At 57.5% G+C, this 17,139-nt stretch overlaps 1 pseudogene; it reads left to right on the top strand.

Annotated features, from left to right (window-relative positions):
* The first annotated feature begins 856 nt into the window (after positions 1–856).
* Positions 857–17,139, top strand: part of LOC142471112 (chromodomain-helicase-DNA-binding protein 3-like) — a 45,059-nt pseudogene continuing 28,776 nt past the window's right edge.

The following is a 17,139-nucleotide window of genomic DNA, read 5'->3' as shown; positions in this document are numbered from 1 at the left end:
CGACGCCGGGATACGTTATCCGACGCCGGGATGCGTTATCCGACGCCGGAATGCGTTATCCGACGCCGGAATGCGTTATCCGACGCCGGGATGAGTTATCCGACGCCTGAATGCGTTATCCGACGCTCACCGCCACTGATCAACATGGGACTCACTTTACAGCGGTGTCACTATCCAACGCTGCTTCCAGAACGGATTCCGTTGGATAACCGAGGACCGCCTGTAATACACACACACACTACTGGGCCTCCACGTTGGGTATTCTGACCATCCCGTATGGCAGAGATTTCCACCCCCCCCCCAAAACAACGTATAGGGGGTTCCACTGTACATCGTCCAGCGTGGCTCTTGATGTAAAAACAAACTCCAAGGTTTTATTTAGTTTTTTTTATTTAAAACATTCTATGCTTTATTGCTAATGGGCGCACACGCGCACACGTGCGCACACGCAAGTTTGATAATAGAGTCAATGACATCACACCAATCGTATGGTGTAGCAGCTAGAGAATCGCTACCAGTGTATGAAAGCTCATAGTTTCGATTCCTGCATGGTATGGTAAAATTATTAGTGATGGGGGAGGTGTGTGTGTGTGTGTGTGTGTGTGTGTGTGTGTCCGTTAGCAATAAAGCATTGAATATTATAATAAATAAATAATAAAAAAAAAACCTGTGAGATGTGCACGTGGATGGGTTTTTTCGCCATCCCTGTTATACGCGGTCTCATTATGTGGACCCTGTGCACCGCGTTATAATGGGATTCAGATATATATACACATATATATACACACACGACAAGCACACACATATCCTCTCTCTCCCCCCCTCACTTCTCTCCCTTCCCTGTTTTCTCTTTCCCTCTACCGCTCTTTCTATGTCTCTCTTTCTCCCCTCCCCTCTTTCTTCCTCCGTCTCTTTCTCTGTGTCTGTCTCTCTGTGTCTCTGTCACACTCACACTCACTCTCCCCCTCTCTGTCTCTCTCTCTCTCTCCCTCTCCGTCGCTCTCCTCCCTCTCTCCCGCGCAGTAATCTGGACGGTTTCCTGGAGGAGTTTGCAGACATCTCTAAGGAGGACCAGATTAAGAAGCTGCACGACGTGCTGGGTCCTCACCTCCTGCGCCGGCTGAAGGCCGATGTGTTCAAGAACATGCCGGCCAAGACGGAGCTGATCGTCCGAGTGGAACTCAGTCCCATGCAAAAGTGAGAGGGGAGGGGGGGAGGGGAGGGGGAGAGAGAAGGGGGGATGGAGAGAGGATGAAATGAAGGGCAGATGGGTAAAGAGAGAGACAGACACATTACTTTAGTTCTTTATTCACTGTCTCCATCTCTCTCCCCGGTCTGTCTCTTCTCTCTCTCTCTCTCCCCCTCTCCCCCTCTCCCCTCCTCCCCCCTCTCCCCCTCGCCCCCTCTCCCTCTCTCCCTCTTTCCCTCTCCTCCTCGCCGCCTCTTTCTCCCCCGCTCTCTCTCTGTTTTCCCCCCTCTCTTTCTCCCCCGCTCTCACTCTCTCTGTTTTCCCCCCTCTCTATCCCCCGCCTCTCTCTTTCTCTCCTCCCCTCTCTTTCTCTCCTCCCCCCCCTCTCTCCCCCTCCTCTCACCTATAGGAAGTATTACAAGTTCATCCTGACGCGTAACTTTGAGGCGCTGAATTCGCGGGGCGGGGGGAACCAGGTTCTCTCTCCTGAACATCATGATGGATCTGAAGAAATGCTGTAACCACCCATACCTCTTCCCCGTGGCGGCCCTGGTGAGTGAGCACCTAGCCACGCCGGCCACGTGCCCTCCGCTAATACCCACGCCGGCCACTTACCCTCTGCTAATAGCCACGCCGGCCACTTACCCTCCGCTAATACCCACGCCGGCCACTTACCCTCTGCTAATAGCCACGCCGGCCACTTACCCTCCGCTAATACCCACGCCGGCCACTTACCCTCTGCTAATACCCACGCCGGCCACTTACCCTCTGCTAATAGCCACGCCGGCCACTTACCCTCTGCTAATACCCACGCCGGCCACTTACCCTCTGCTAATAGCCACGCCGGCCACTTACCCTCTGCTAATAGCCACGCCGGCCACTTACCCTCTGCTAATACCCACGCCGGCCACTTACCCTCTGCTAATACCAATGCCGGCCACTTACTCTCCGCTAATACCCACACCGGCCACTTACCCTCTCCTAATACCTACAACTAATACCTACCTGCCCTTTAATATTTGCTTCTATCAAACCAAAGTGACACAGACAGAAGGGAGCTATGAGTCTGTCCCTCCCCCCGCAGGGTGACACAGTGACACAGACAGAAGGGAGCTATGAGTCTGTCCCTCCCCCCGCAGGGTGACACAGTGACACAGACAGAAGGGAGCTATGAGTCTGTCCCTCCCCCCGCAGGGTGACACAGTGACACAGACAGAAGGGAGCTATGAGTCTGTCCCTCCCCCCGCAGGGTGACACAGTGGCACAGACAGAAGGGAGCTATGAGTCTGTCCCTCCCCCCGCAGGGTGACACAGTAACACAGACAGAAGGGAGCTATGAGCCTGTCCCTCCCCCCGCAGGGTGACACAGTGACACAGACAGGAGGGAGCTATGAGCCTCTCCTCCCCCCGCAGGGTGACACAGTGACACAGACAGAAGGGAGCTATGAGCCTGTCCCTCCCCCCCGCAGGGTGACACAGTGACACAGACAGAAGGGAGCTATGAGTTTGTCCCTCCCCCGCAGGGTGACACGGTGACAGACAGAAGGGAGCTATGAGTCTGTCCCTCCCCCCGCAGGGAGACACAGTGACACAGACAGAAGGGAGCTATGAGTCTGTCCCTCCCCCCGCAGGGTGACACAGTAACACAGACAGAAGGGAGCTATGAGTCTGTCCCTCCCCCCGCAGGGTGACACAGTGACACAGACAGAAGGGAGCTATGAGCCTGTCCCTCCCCCGCAGGGTGACACAGTGACACAGACAGAAGGGAGCTATGAGTCTGTCCCTCCCCCGCAGGTGACACAGTGACACAGACAGAAGGGAGCTATGAGTCTGTCCCTCCTCCCGCAGGGTGACACAGACAGAAGGGAGCTATGAGCCTGTCCCTCCCCCCGCAGGGTGACACAGTGACACAGACAGAAGGGAGCTATGAGCCTGTCCCTCCCCCCGCAGGGTGACACAGTGACACAGACAGAAGGGAGCTATGAGCCTGTCCCTCCCCCCGCAGGGTGACACAGTGACACAGACAGAAGGGAGCTATGAGCCTGTCCCTCCCCCCGCAGGGTGACACAGTGACACAGACAGAAGGGAGCTATGAGTCTGTCCCTCCCCCCGCAGGGTGACACAGTGACACAGACAGAAGGGAGCTATGAGTCTGTCCCTCCCCCCGCAGGGTGACACAGTGACACAGACAGAAGGGAGCTATGAGCCTGTCCCTCCCCCCGCAGGGTGACACAGTGACACAGACAGAAGGGAGCTATGTGTCTGTCCCTCCCCCCGCAGGGTGACACAGTGACACAGACAGAAGGGAGCTATGAGTCTGTCCCTCCCCCGCAGGGTGACACAGTGACACAGACAGAAGGGAGCTATGAGACTGTCCCTCCCCCCGCAGGGTGACACAGTGACACAGACAGAAGGGAGCTATGAGCCTGTCCCTCCCCCCGTAGGGTGACACAGTGACCCAGATCTTCCTCTCCTCTCTCCCAGGAGTCCCCTAAGCTCCCCAGTGGGGCGTATGATGGAGGAGCTCTTATCAAATCCTCGGGGAAACTGCTGCTTCTCCAGAAGATGCTTCGGAATCTGAATGAGGAGGGACACAGAGTATTAATCTTCTCACAGGTACAGGAGGTCCCCTCTATCTCTATCTGTCCCTCCTCTCTATCCCTCTGTCCTCCCTCCCCTCTATCTCTATCTGTCCTCCTCTCTATCCCTCTGTCCTCCTCCCCTCTATCTCTATCTGTCCTCCTCTCTATCCCTCTGTCCTCCTCCCCTCTATCTCTATCTGTCCTCCCCTCTATCCCTCTGTCCTCCTCCCCTCTATCCCTCTGTCCTCTTCCCCTCTATCTCTATCTGTCCTCCTCCCCTCTATCCCTCTGTCCTCCTCCCCTCTATCTCTATCTGTCCTCCCCTCTATCCCTCTGTCCTCCTCCCCTCTATCTCTATCTGTCCTCCCCTCTATCCCTCTGTCCTCCTCCCCCTCTGTCCCTCTGTCCTCCTCCCCTCTATCCCTCTGTCCTCCCTCTGTCCCTCTGTCCCTCTGTCCTCCTCCCCTCTATCCCTCTGTCCTCCCCTCTATCCCTCTGTCCTCCTCCCCTCTATCCCTCTGTCCTCCCCTCTGTCCCTCTGTCCTCCTCCCCTCTATCCCTCTGTCCTCCCCTCTGTCCCTCTGTCCTCCTCCCCTCTATCCCTCTGTCCTCCCTCTGTCCCTCTGTCCTCCTCCCCTCTGTCCCTCTGTCCTCCTCCCCTCTATCCTCTGTCCTCCCCTCTATCCCTCTGTCCTCCTCCCTTCTATCTCTATCTGTCCTCCCCTCTGTCCCTCTGTCCTCCTCCCCTCTGTCCCTCTGTCCTCCCCTCTATCCCTCTATCCTCTGTCCTCCCCTCTATCCCTCTATCCCTCTGTCCTCCCCTCTATCCCTCTGTCCTCCCCTCTGTCCCTCTGTCCTCCCCTCTGTCCCTCTGTCCTCTCCTCTGTCCCTCTGTCCTCCCCTCTGTCCCTCTGTCCTCCTCCCCTCTATCCCTCTGTCCTCATCCCCTCTGTCCCTCTGTCCTCCCCTCTATCCCTCTCTCCTCCTCCCCTCTGTCCCTCTGTCCTCCCCTCTATCCCTCTCTCCTCCTCCTCTCTGTACCTCTGTCCTCCTCCCCTCTGTCCCTCTGTCCTCCTCCCCTCTATCCCTCTGTCCTCCTCCCCTCTATCCATAATGTCCTCCTCCCCTCTATCCCTCTGTCCTCCTCCCCTCTATCCCCCTGTCCTCCTCCCCTCTATCCCCCTGTCCTCCTCCCCTCTATCCCTCTGTCCTCCTCCCCTCTATCCCTCTGTCCACCTCCCCTCTATCCCTCTGTCCTCCCCTCTGTCCCTCTGTCCTCCTCCCCTCTATCTCTATCTGTCCTCCCCTCTATCCCTCTGTCCTCCTCCCCTCTATCCCTCTGTCCTCCCCTCTGTCCCTCTGTCCTCCCCTCTGTCCCTCTGTCCTCCCCTCTGTCCCTCTGTCCTCCTCCCCTCTATCTCTATCTGTCCTCCCCTCTATCCCTCTGTCCTCCTCCCCTCTATCCCTCTGTCCTCCCCTCTGTCCTCTGTCCTCCCCTCTGTCCCTCTGTCCTCCCCTCTGTCCCTCTGTCCTCCCCTCTGTCCTCCTCCCCTCTGTCCCTCTGTCCTCCTCCCCTCTGTCCCTCTGTCCTCCTCCCATCTATCCCTCTGTCCTCCTCCCCTCTATCCCTCTGTCCTCCCCTCTGTCCTCCTCCCCTCTATCCCTCTGTCCTCCCCTCTATCCCTCTGCCCTTCCCTCTATCCCTCTGTCCTCCCCTCTGTCCCTCTGTCCCCCTCTCCCTCTATCCCTCTGTCCTCCTCCCCTCTGTCCCTCTGCCCCCCCCCTCTATCCCTCTGTCCTCCTCTCTATCCCTCTGTCCTCCCCTCTATCCCTCTGTCCTCCCCTCTATCCCTCTGTCCTCCCCTCTATCCCTCTGTCCTCCCCTCTATCACTCTGTCCTCCCCTCTATCCCTCTGTCCTCCCCTCTATCCCTCTGTCCTCCCCTCTGTCCTCCTCCCCTCTACCCCTCTGTCCTCCTCCCCTCTATCCCTCTGTCCTCCTCTCCTCTATCCCTCTGTCCTCCTCCCCTCTATCCCTCTGTCCTCCTCCCCTCTATCCCTCTGTCCTCCCCTCTATCCTCCCCTCTATCCCTCTGTCCTCCCCTCTATCCCTCTGTCCTCCCCTCTGTCCTCCTCCCCTCTACCCCTCTGTCCTCCTCCCCTCTATCCCTCTGTCCTCCTCTCCTCTATCCCTCTGTCCTCCTCCCCTCTGTCCCTCTGTCTTCCTCCCCTCTGTCCCTCTGTCCTCCTCCCCTCTATCCCTCTGTCCTCCCCTCTATCCCTCTGTCCTCCTCTCTATCCCTCTGTCCTCCCCTCTGTCCCTCTGTCCTCCTCCCCTCTATCCCTCTGTCCTCCCCTCTGTCCCTCTGTCCTCCTCCCCTCTACCCCTCTGTCCTCCTCCCCTCTATCCCTCTGTCCTCCTCCCCCTCTATCCCTCTGTCCTCCTCCCCTCTATCCCTCTGTCCTCCCCCCTATCCCTCTGTCCTCCCCTCTGTCCCTCTGTCCTCCCCTCTGTCCCTCTGTCCTCCCCTCTGTCCCTCTGTCCTCCTCCCCTCTATCCCTCTGTCCTCCTCCCCTCTATCCCTCTGTCCTCCCCTCTATCCCTCTGTCCTCCCCTCTGTCCCTCTGTCCTCTGTCCTCCCCTCTGTCCCTCTGTCCTCCCCTCTGTCCCTCTGTCCTCCCCTCTGTCCCTCTGTCCTCCCCTCTGTCCCTCTGTCCTCCCCTCTGTCCCTCTGTCCTCCCCTCTGTCCTCCCCTCTGTCCTCCCCTCTGTCCTCCCCTCTGTCCTCCCCTCTATCCATCTGTCCTCCCCTCTGTCCCTCTGTCCTCCCCTCTATCCCTCTGTCCTCCCCTCTATCTCTATCTGTCCTCCCCTCTATCCCTCTGTCCTCCCCTCTGTCCCTCTGTCCTCCCCTCTGTCCCTCTGTCCTCCCCTCTGTCCCTCTGTCCTCCCCTCTGTCCCTCTGTCCTCCCCTCTGTCCCTCTGTCCTCCCCTCTGTCCCTCTGTTCTCCCCTCTGTCCCTCTGTCCTCCCCTCTGTCCCTCTGTCCTCCCCTCTATCCCTCTGTCCTCCCCTCTGTCCCTCTGTCCTCCCCTCTATCCCTCTGTCCTCCCCCCTCTATCCTTCTGTCCTCCCATCTATCCCTCTGTCCTCCTCCCCTCTATCCCTCTGTCCTCCTCCCCTCTATCCCTCTGTCCTCCTCCCCTCTGTCCCTCTGTCCCCCCCTCTATCCCTCTGTCCTCCCCTCTGTCCCTCTGTCCTCCTCCCCTCTATCCCTCTGTCCTCCTCCCCTCTATCCCTCTGTCCTCCCCTCTGTCCTCCTCCCCTCTATCCCTCTGTCCTCCTCCCCTCTATCCCTCTATCCATCTGTTCTCCCCTCTGTCCTCCTCCCCTCTATCCCTCTGTCCTCCCCTCTGTCCTCCCCTCTGTCCTCCCCCTCTGTCCCTCTGTCCTCCTCCCCTCTATCCCTCTGTCCTCCTCCCCTCTGTCCTCCTCCCCTCTGTCCTCCCCTCTATCCCTCTGTCCTCCTCCCCTCTATCCCTCTGTCCCTCTGACCTCCCCTCTGTCCCTCTGTCCTCCCCTCTGTCCCTCTGTCCTCCTCCCCTCTATCCTTCTGTTCTCCCTCTGTCCCTCTGTTCTCCCCCTCCATCCCTCTGTCCCCCCCTCTATCCCTCTGTCCCCCCTCTATCCCTCTGTCCCCCCCCTCTATCCCTCTCTCCCCCCTCTATCCCTCTGTCCTCCCCTCTATCCCTCTGTCCCCCCTCTATCCCACTGTCCTCTCCTCTGTCCTCCTCCCCTCTGTCCTCCTCCCCTCTATCCCTCTGTCCCTCTGTCCTCCTCCCCTCTGTCCCTCTGTCCTCCCCTCTGTTCCTCTGTCCCTCTGTCCTCCCCCTCTGTCCCTCTGTCCTTCCCTCTGTCCCTCTGTCCCCTCTGTCCTCCCCTCTGTCCCTCTGTCCTCCCCTCTGTCCCTCTGTCCTCCCCTCTGTCCCTCTGTCCTCCTCCCCTCTGTCCCTCTGTCCTCCTCCCCTCTGTCCCTCTGTCCTCCTCCCCTCTGTCCCTCTGTCCTCCTCCCCTCTGTCCTCCTCCCCTCTGTCCTCCTCCCCTCTGTCCTCCCCTCTATCCCTCTGTCCTCCTCCCCTCTATCCCTCTGTCCCTCTGTCCTCCCCTCTGTCCTCCCCTCTGTCCCTCTGTTCTCCCCTCTGTCCCTCTGTTCTCCCCTCTGTCCCTCTGTCTCCCCTCTGTCCCTCTGTTCTCCCCTCTGTCCCTCTTTCCCCCCTCTATCCCTCTGTCCCCCCTCTATCCCACTGTCCTCCCCTCTGTCCTCCTCCCCTCTATCCCTCTGTCCCTCTGTCCTCCTCCCCTCTGTCCCTCTGTCCCTCTGTCCTCCCCTCTATCCTCTGTCCTCCCTCTGTCCCTCTGTCCTCCCCTCTGTCCCTCTGTCCCTCTGTCCTCCCCTCTGTCCCTCTGTCCCCCCCTCTATCCCCTCTGTCCTCCTCCCCTCTATCCCTCTGTCCTCCTCCCCTCTATCCATCTGTCCTCCTCCCCTCTATCCCTCTGTCCTCCTCCCCTCTGTCCCTCTGTCCTCCTCCCCTCTATCCCTCTGTCCCCCCCTCTATCCCTCTGTCCCCCCCTCTATCCCTCTCTCCCCCCTCTATCCCTCTGTCCTCCCCTCTATCCCTCTGTCCCCCCTCTATCCCACTGTCCTCTCCCTCTGTCCTCCTCCCTCTGTCCTCCTCCCCTCTATCCCTCTGTCCCTCTGTCCTCCTCCCCTCTGTCCCTCTGTCCTCCCCTCTGTTCCTCTGTCCCTCTGTCCTCCCCTCTGTCCCTCTGTCCTTCCCTCTGTCCCTCTGTCCCTCTGTCCTCCCCTCTGTCCCTCTGTCCTCCCCTCTGTCCCTCTGTCCTCCCCTCTGTCCCTCTGTCCTCCTCCCCTCTGTCCCTCTGTCCTCCTCCCCTCTGTCCCTCTGTCCTCCTCCCCTCTGTCCTCTGTCCTCCTCCCCTCTGTCCTCCCCTCTATCCCTCTGTCCTCCTCCCCTCTATCCCTCTGTCCCTCTGTCGTCCCCTCTGTCCTCCCCTCTGTCCCTCTGTTCTCCCCTCTGTCCCTCTGTTCTCCCCTCTGTCCCTCTGTTCTCCCCTCTGTCCCTCTGTTCTCCCCCTCTGTCCCTCTTTCCCCCCTCTATCCCTCTGTCCCCCCTCTATCCCACTGTCCTCCCCTCTGTCCTCCTCCCCTCTATCCCTCTGTCCCTCTGTCCTCCTCCCCCCCCTCTGTCCCTCTGTCCCTCTGTCCTCCCCTCTATCCCTCTGTCCTCCCCTCTGTCCCTCTGTCCTCCCCTCTGTCCCTCTGTCCCTCTGTCCTCCCCTCTGTCCCTCTGTCCCCCCCTCTATCCCTCTGTCCTCCTCCCCTCTATCCCTCTGTCCTCCTCCCTCTATCCATCTGTCCTCCTCCCCTCTATCCCTCTGTCCTCCTCCCCTCTGTCCCTCTGTCCTCCTCCCCTCTATCCCTCTGTCCTCCCCCTCTATCCCTCTGTCCCCCCTCTATCCCTCTGTCCCCCCTCTATCCCTCTGTCCCCCCTCTATCCCTCTGTCCCCCCTCTATCCCTCTGTCCCCCCTCTATCCCTCTGTCCCCCCTCTATCCCTCTGTCCTCCTCCCCTCTATCCCTCTGTCCTCCTCCCCTCTATCCCTCTGTCCTCCCTCTGTCCCTCTGTCCTCCCTCTGTCCTCTGTCACCCTCTGTCCCTCTGTCCTCCCCTCTTCCCTCTATCCCCCTCTGTCCCCCCTCTATCCCACTGTCCTCCCCCTCTGTCCCTCTGTCCCCCCCTCTATCCCTCTGTCCCCCCCTCTATCCCTCTGTCCCCCCCTCTATCCCACTGTCCTCCCCTCTGTCCCTCTGTCCTCCTTCCCTCTGTCCCTCTGTCCTCCTCCCCTCTATCCCTCTGTCCCTCCGTCCTCCCCTCTGTCCCTCTGTCCCTCCCCTCTGTCCCTCTGTCCCTCTGTCCCTCCCTCTCTATCCCTCTGTCCTCCTCCCCTCTATCCCTCTGTCCTCCCCTCTGTCCCTCTGTCCTCCCCTCTGTCCCTCTGTCCTCCCCTCACATCGCTGGCACAGTCTCATCTCCCGGGGCTTCTAGTTCTGTCTGTGTCTGCCTGTGTTTCTCACACACCTCTCCTCGCTCACATCGCTGGCACAGTCTCATCTCCCGGGGCTTCCAGTTCTGCCTGTGTCTCTCACACACCTCTCCTAGCTCACATCGCTGGCACAGTCTCACCTCCCGGGGCTCCCAGTTCTGTCTGTGTCTGCCTGTGTCTCTCACACACCTCTCCTAGCTCACATCGCTTGGCACAGTCTCATCTCCCGGGGCTTCCAGTTCTGTCTGTGTCTCTCACACACCTCTCCTAGCTCACATCGCTGGCACAGTCTCACCTCCCGGGGCTCCCAGTTCTGTCTGTGTCTGCCTGTGTCTCTCACACACCTCTCCTAGCTCACATCGCTGGCACAGTCTCATCTCCCGGGGCTCCCAGTTCTGTCTGTGTCTGCCTGTGTCTCTCACACACCTCTCCTAGCTCACATCGCTGGCACAGTCTCATCTCCCGGGGCTCCCAGTTCTGTCTGTGTCTCTCACACACCTCTCCTAGCTCCATCGCTGGCACAGTCTCACCTCCCGGGGCTTCCAGTTCTGCTGTGTCTCTCACACACCTCTCCTAGCTCACATCGCTGGCACAGTCTCACCTCCCGGGGCTACCAGTTCTGTCTGTGTCTCTCACACACCTCTCCTAGCTCACATCGCTGGCACAGTCTCATCTCCCGGGGCTTCCAGTTCTGTCTGTGTCTGCTGTCTCTCACACACCTCTCCTAGCTCACATCGCTGGCACAGTCTCATCTCCCGGGGCTTCCAGTTCTGTCTGCGTCTGCCTGTGTCTCTCACACACCTCTCCTAGCTCACATCGCTGGCACAGTCTCATCTCCCGGGGCTTCCAGTTCTGCCTGTGTCTCTCACACACCTCTCCTAGCTCACATCGCTGGCACAGTCTCATCTCCCGGGGCTTCCAGTTCTGTCTGTGTCTGCCTGTTTCTATTTCCAGGCTGTGGGCGCTCATTCTGTACTGGCTCAGGGTCTGTCTCTGCTTTGGGTCTTTACCTTCAGTAGGTAGGGTGCCAAAGTGTATTGTCTCTGTAGGCTGTGGTAGGTCCCCAGCTTTTGAGCGTTGGATATCATTTCCCACATAGTCACATACTGCTCCTTCATTTCGCTGACAAATGAGATTTGTCTGTTTTTTGGCAGGTTGTTGATCTCCAATCTCCCTCTCTGTCTTCCCCTCTCTGTCTTCCCCTCTCTGTCTCCCCACTCTCTCTCTCCCCCCTCTCTCTCTCCCCCTCTCTCTCATCCCCCCCCCTCTCTCTTTCCCCCCCACTCTCACTCCCCCTCCTCTGTTGCTCCATCTCTCCTTTCCCCCCTCTCTTCCCCCCCCTGCTCTGTCTCTCCCCCCTCTCTCCCCCCCCTCTCTGCACCCCCCCCTTTCTCTATCCCCTCTCCCCCCCCCTCTCTCTCTCTCTGCTTTCAGATGACCTAAGATGCTGGATCTTCTGGAGGATTTTCTGGATTACGAGGGGTATAAATACGAGCGAATAGATGGTGGGATAACGGGGGCCCTGAGACAGGAAGCGATTGACGGTTTAACGGTGAGTGCGCGCGTGGGGGTGAGTGTAGTGGGTGGGTGACTGAGTGTAAGTGTGGTGAGTGTTACGTAAATGGGTGAGTAAGTGTGTGTTTGGTTAGTGTGAGTGGGTTAGTGTAAGTGGGTGAGGTGTGAGTAAGTGGGGTGAGTCTAAGTGTGTGGGTGAATGTTAGGGGTGTGTGTGTCTGAGTGTAAGTGTGTGGGTGAGTGTAGTTGGTGAGAGTGGCAAGTGGGGAGTGTAAGTCGGTGTGGGTGAGTGTAGGCGGAGAGAGTGGGTGAGTGTAAGTAGGCGTGGGTGAGTGTGAGTGTAAGTGGGGTGAGGGTGAGTGAGTGTAAGTTGGTGAGTGTGGGGGAGTGTGAGTTGAAGTTGATGAGTGGGCGAGTGTGAGTGTATCTGCTTCTAATCCCTCTCCTCATTTCTCTTCCTCTCTCCCCTTTCCTTTCTTTCTCTATTATCCGGTCACAATTCCCGTCATCCTCACTTCCTCTTCTACCCCTTTCTCTTCATCTCTACCACACTCTCCCCCTCCCACTCCATCCCCCTTCTCTCCCTCCCCCTTCTCTCCCTCCCCCCTCTCTCCCTCCCCCTTCTCTCCCTCCCCCCTCTCTCCCTCCCCCTCTCTCCCTCCCCTCTCTCCCCCCCTCTCTCCCTCCCCCTCTCTCCCCTCTCCCTCCCCCTCTCTCCCTCCCCCCTCTCCCTCCCCCTCTCTCCCTCCCCCCCCTCTCCCTCCCCTCTCTCCCTCCCCCTTCCCCGCCTCTCTCCCTCCCCCCTCCCCTCTCTCTCCCTCCTCCGTCCCCCCCTCCCCCTCTCTCCCACCCCCCCACCCTCCTCTCTCTCCCTCCCCCTCCCTCCTCCCCCTCCCTCCCCCCTCCTCCTCCCCCGTCCCCCTCCTCCCCCCTCACCCCCTCCTCCCCCTCCCCCCTCCTCCCCCCCTCCCCCTCCCACCCCCCTCCCCCTCCCCCCTCCCCCTCCCTCCCCCCCTCCCTCCCCCCTCCCCCTCTCAGCCCCTCCCCCCCCCCCCTCCTCCCTCCCCCCCCTCCCTCCTCCCCCCCCTCCCTCCTCCCCCTCTCTCCCCGTCTCTCCTCCCCCCCTCCCCCTCTCTCCCTCCCTCCACCTCTCTCCCCCCTCCTCTCCTCTCCCTCTCTCTCCCCCCTCCCCCTCCTCCTCTCCCTCCCCCCACCCCTTCCTCCTCTCTCCCACCTCCTCCTCTCTCCCCCTCCCCCTCCTCCTCTCTCCCCCCTCCCCCCCTCCTCTCTCCCCCCTCCCCCTCCTCCTCTCTCCCCCTCCCCCCTCCCCTCCTCCTCTCTCCCCCCTCCCCCTCCTCTCTCCCCCCTCCCCCTCCACCTCTCTCCCCCTCCTCTCTCTCCCCCTCCCCTCCTCCTCTCTCTCCCCCTCCTCTCTCCCCCTCCCCCTCTCTCCCCCTCCCCTCTCTCGCCCTCCCACTCCCCCCTCTCTCCCCCTCCCCCTCTCCCCCCTCCCCCTCCCCCCTCCTCTCTCCCCCCTCCCCCTCCTCCCTCTCTCCCCCCTCTCCCTCTCTTCCCCCCTCCCCTCCCCCTCTCTCCCCCCTCTCCCTCTCTTCCCCCTCCCCTCCCCCTCTCTTCCCCCTCCCCTCCCCCTCTCTTCCCCCTCCACTCTCTTCCCCCTCCCCTCCCCCTCTCTACCCTCCCCACTCTCCCCTCCCCCCTCCCCTCTCCCTCACCCCTCCCACCCCCTCTCCCCCCTCTCCCTCCCCCTCCCTCCCCCCACCTCCCATCACTTTCTCTCTCACCCCCCCTTCCTCCCCCTCTTCCCCTCCCTCTCTCTCTTCCTTCCTCCTCTCCCTCCCTCCCTCCTTCTCTTCCTCCCTCCCTCCCTCCTTCTCTTCCTCCCTCCCTCCTTCTCTTCCTCCCTCCCTCCTTCTCTCTCCCTCCCTCCCTCCTTCTCTTCCTCCCTCCCTCCTTTCTCTTCCTCCCTCTCTCCTTCTCTTCCTCCCTCCTTCTCTTCCTCCCTCCCTCCTTCTCTTCCTCCCTCCTTCTCTTCCTCCCTCCCACCTTCTCTTCCTCCCTCCCTCCTTCTCTTCCTCCCTCCCTCCTTCTCTTCCTCCCTCCCTCCTTCTCTTCCTCCCTCCCTCCTTCTCTTCCTCCCTCCCTCCTTCTCTTCCTCCCTCCCTCCTTCTCTTCCTCCCTCTTCTCTTCCTCCCTCCCTCCCTCCTTCTCTTCCTCCCTCCTTCTCTTCCTCCCTCCTTCTCTTCCTCCCTCCCTCCTTCTCTTCCTCCCTCCCTCCCTCCTTCTCTTCCTCCCTCCCTCCTTCTCTTCCTCCCTCCTCTCTTCCTCCCTCCCTCCTTCTCTTCCTCCCTCTTCCTCTTCCTCCCTCCCTCCTTCTCTCTCCCTTTCTCCCTCCTTATCTCTCGACCTCTCTCTCTCTCCCTGTCTCCAGCTTTCTCTCTCTCTCCCTCCCTCACTCTTCTCTCTCTCTCTCCCCCTTCTCTCCCTCACTGTCTACTCTCTCTCCCCTCTCTCTCTCCTTCTCTACTCTCCCCAACCTCTCTCTTTCCCTTCTCTCTCTATCCCCCCTGACTACCTCCCACCTATCTCTATCCCTGCCAACTCCCTCACTCTCTGTCTCCCCCCACTCTCCCTCTCTCCCCCCAACTCTCCCTCTCTCCCCCCCACTCTCCCTCTCTCCCCCTCCCCCCACTCTCCCCCTTTCCCCCATCTCTCTCATCTCCCTTTCTCTCTCTATCCCCCCCTCTCTCTCTCCCTCTCTTTCTCCCCATCTCCTCCTCTTCCCCCCCCCTCTCTCTCATCTCTCTCTCTCTCCTCTCTCTTCTCCCCCACCTCTCCTCTTTCCCCCTCCCTCTCCTTTCTCTCTCTCCCCCCCTCCCACCTCTCTCCTGTCTCAGCCCCGGTGCCTCAGCAGTTCTGCTTCCTGCTCTCCACTCGTGCTGGCGGGCTGGGGATCAATCTCGCCACGGCCGACACCGTCATTATATACGACTCTGATTGGAACCCGCACAACGACATCCAGGTGCCTGAACCATGTACTGTATCACCTGTATATACAGAGAGAGGAGAGGCTGAGATAATAATCACCTGTATATACAGAGAGAGGAGAGGCTGAGCAATCTATCACCTGTATATACAGAGAGAGGAGAGACTGACATATCTATCACCTGTATATACAGCGAGAGGAGAGACTGAGCTATCTATCACCTGTATATACAGAGAGAGGAGAGACTGAGCTATCTATCACCTGTATATAACAGAGAGGAGAGAGTGACATATCTATCACCTGTATATACAGAGAGAGGAGACTGAGCTATCTATCACCTGTATATACAGAGAGAGGAGAGACTGAGCTATCTATCACCTGTATATACAGAGAGAGGGGAGACTGAGCTATCTATCACCTGTATATACAGAGAGAGGGGAGACTGAGCTATCTATCACCTGTATATACAGAGAGAGGAGAGACTGAGATATCACCTGTATATACAGAGAGAGGGGAGACTGCGCTATCTATCACCTGTATATACAGAGAGAGGGAGACTGAGCTATCTATCACCTGTATATACAGAGAGAGGGAGACTGAGCTATCTATCACCTGTATATACAGAGAGAGGAGAGACTGAGATATCTATCACCTGTATATACAGAAGAGGGGAGACTGAGCTATCTATCACCTGTATATACAGAGAGAGGAGAGACTGAGCTATCTATCACCTGTATATACAGAGAGAGGGGAGACTGAGCTATCTATCACCTGTATATACAGAGAGAGGAGAGACTGAGCTATCTATCACCTGTATATACAGAGAGGGGAGAGACTGAGATATCTATCACCTGTATATACAGAGAGAGGAGAGACTGAGCTATCTATCACCTGTATATACAGAGAAGAGGGGAGACTGAGCTATCTATCACCTGTATATACAGAGAGAGGGGAGACTGCGCTATCTATCACCTGTATATACAGAGAGAGGGGAGACTGAGATATCTATACACCTGTATATACAGAGAGAGGAGAGACTGAGATATCTATCACCTGTATATACAGAGAGAGGGGAGACTGAGCTATCTATCACCTGTATATACAGAGAGAGGGGAGAGACTGAGCTATCTATCACCTGTATATACAGAGAGAGGGAGACTGAGCTATCTATCACCTGTATATACAGAGAGAGGGGAGACTGAGCTATCTATCACCTGTATATACAGAGAGAGGAGAGACTGAGCTATCTATCACCTGTATACACAGAGAGAGGAGAGACTGAGCTATCTATCACCTGTATATACAGAGAGAGGAGAGACTGAGCTATCTATCACCTGTATATACAGAGAGAGGGGAGACTGAGCTATCTATCACCTGTATATACAGAGAGAGGGGAGACTGAGCTATATCTCACCTGTATATACAGAGAGAGGGGAGATTGAGCTATCTATCACCTGTATATACAGAGAGAGGGGAGACTGAGCTATATCTCACCTGTATATACAGAGAGAGGGAGATTGAGCTATATATCACCTGTATATACAGAGAGAGGAGAGACTGAGCTATCTATCACCTGTATATACAGAGAGAGGGGAGACTGAGCTATCTATCACCTGTATATACAGAGAGAGGAGAGACTGAGCTATCTATCACCTGTATATACAGAGAGGAGAGACTGAGCTATCACCTGTATATACAGAGAGAGGAGAGACTGAGATATCTATCACCTGTATATACAGAGAGAGGAGAGACTGAGCTATCTATCACCTGTATATACAGAGAGAGGGGAGACTGAGCTATCTATCACCTGTACAGTATATACAGAGAGAGGAGAGACTGAGCTATCTATCACCTGTATATACAGAGAGAGAGGGGAGACTGAGATATCTATCACCTGTATATACAGAGAGAGGGGAGACTGAGCTATCTATCACCTGTATATACAGAGAGAGGGGAGACTGAGCTATCTATCACCTGTATATACAGAGAGAGGAGAGACTGAGCTATCTATCACCTGTATATACAGAGAGAGAGGAGAGACTGAGCTATCTATCACCTGTATATACAGAGAGAGGGGAGACTGAGCTATCTATCACCTGTATATACAGAGAGAGGGGAGACTGAGCTATCTATCACCTGTATATACAGAGAGAGAGAGACTGAGCTATCTATCACCTGTATATACAGAGAGAGGGGAGACTGAGATATCTATCACCTGTATATACAGAGAGAGGGGAGACTGAGCTATCTATCACCTGTATATACAGAGAGAGGGGAGACTGAGCTATCTATCACCTGTATATACAGAGAGAGGAGAGACTGAGCTATCTATCACCTGTATATACAGAGAGAGAGGAGAGACTGAGCTATCTATCACCTGTATATACAGAGAGAGGGGAGACTGAGATAGCTATCACCTGTATATACAGAGAGAGGGAGACTGAGCTATCTATCACCTGTATATACAGAGAGAGGAGAGACTGAGCTATCTATCACCTGTATATACAGAGAGGGGAGAGACTGAGATATATATCACCTGTATATACAGAGAGGGGAGAGACTGAGATATCTATCACCTGTATATACAGAGAGAGAGGAGAGACTGAGCTATCTATCACTTGTATATACAGATAGAGGGGAGACTGAGCTATCTATCACCTGTATATACAGAGAGAGGAGAGACTGAGCTATCACCTGTATATACAGAGAGAGAGACTGAGCTATCTATCA

Source organism: Ascaphus truei, chromosome 20 (genome assembly GCF_040206685.1).
Source record: "Ascaphus truei isolate aAscTru1 chromosome 20, aAscTru1.hap1, whole genome shotgun sequence".
In the NCBI taxonomy this organism is placed as follows: Eukaryota; Metazoa; Chordata; class Amphibia; order Anura; family Ascaphidae; genus Ascaphus; species Ascaphus truei.
Note: the sequence above shows the minus strand (reverse complement) of the source record. Positions and strands in the feature narration are given on the sequence as shown.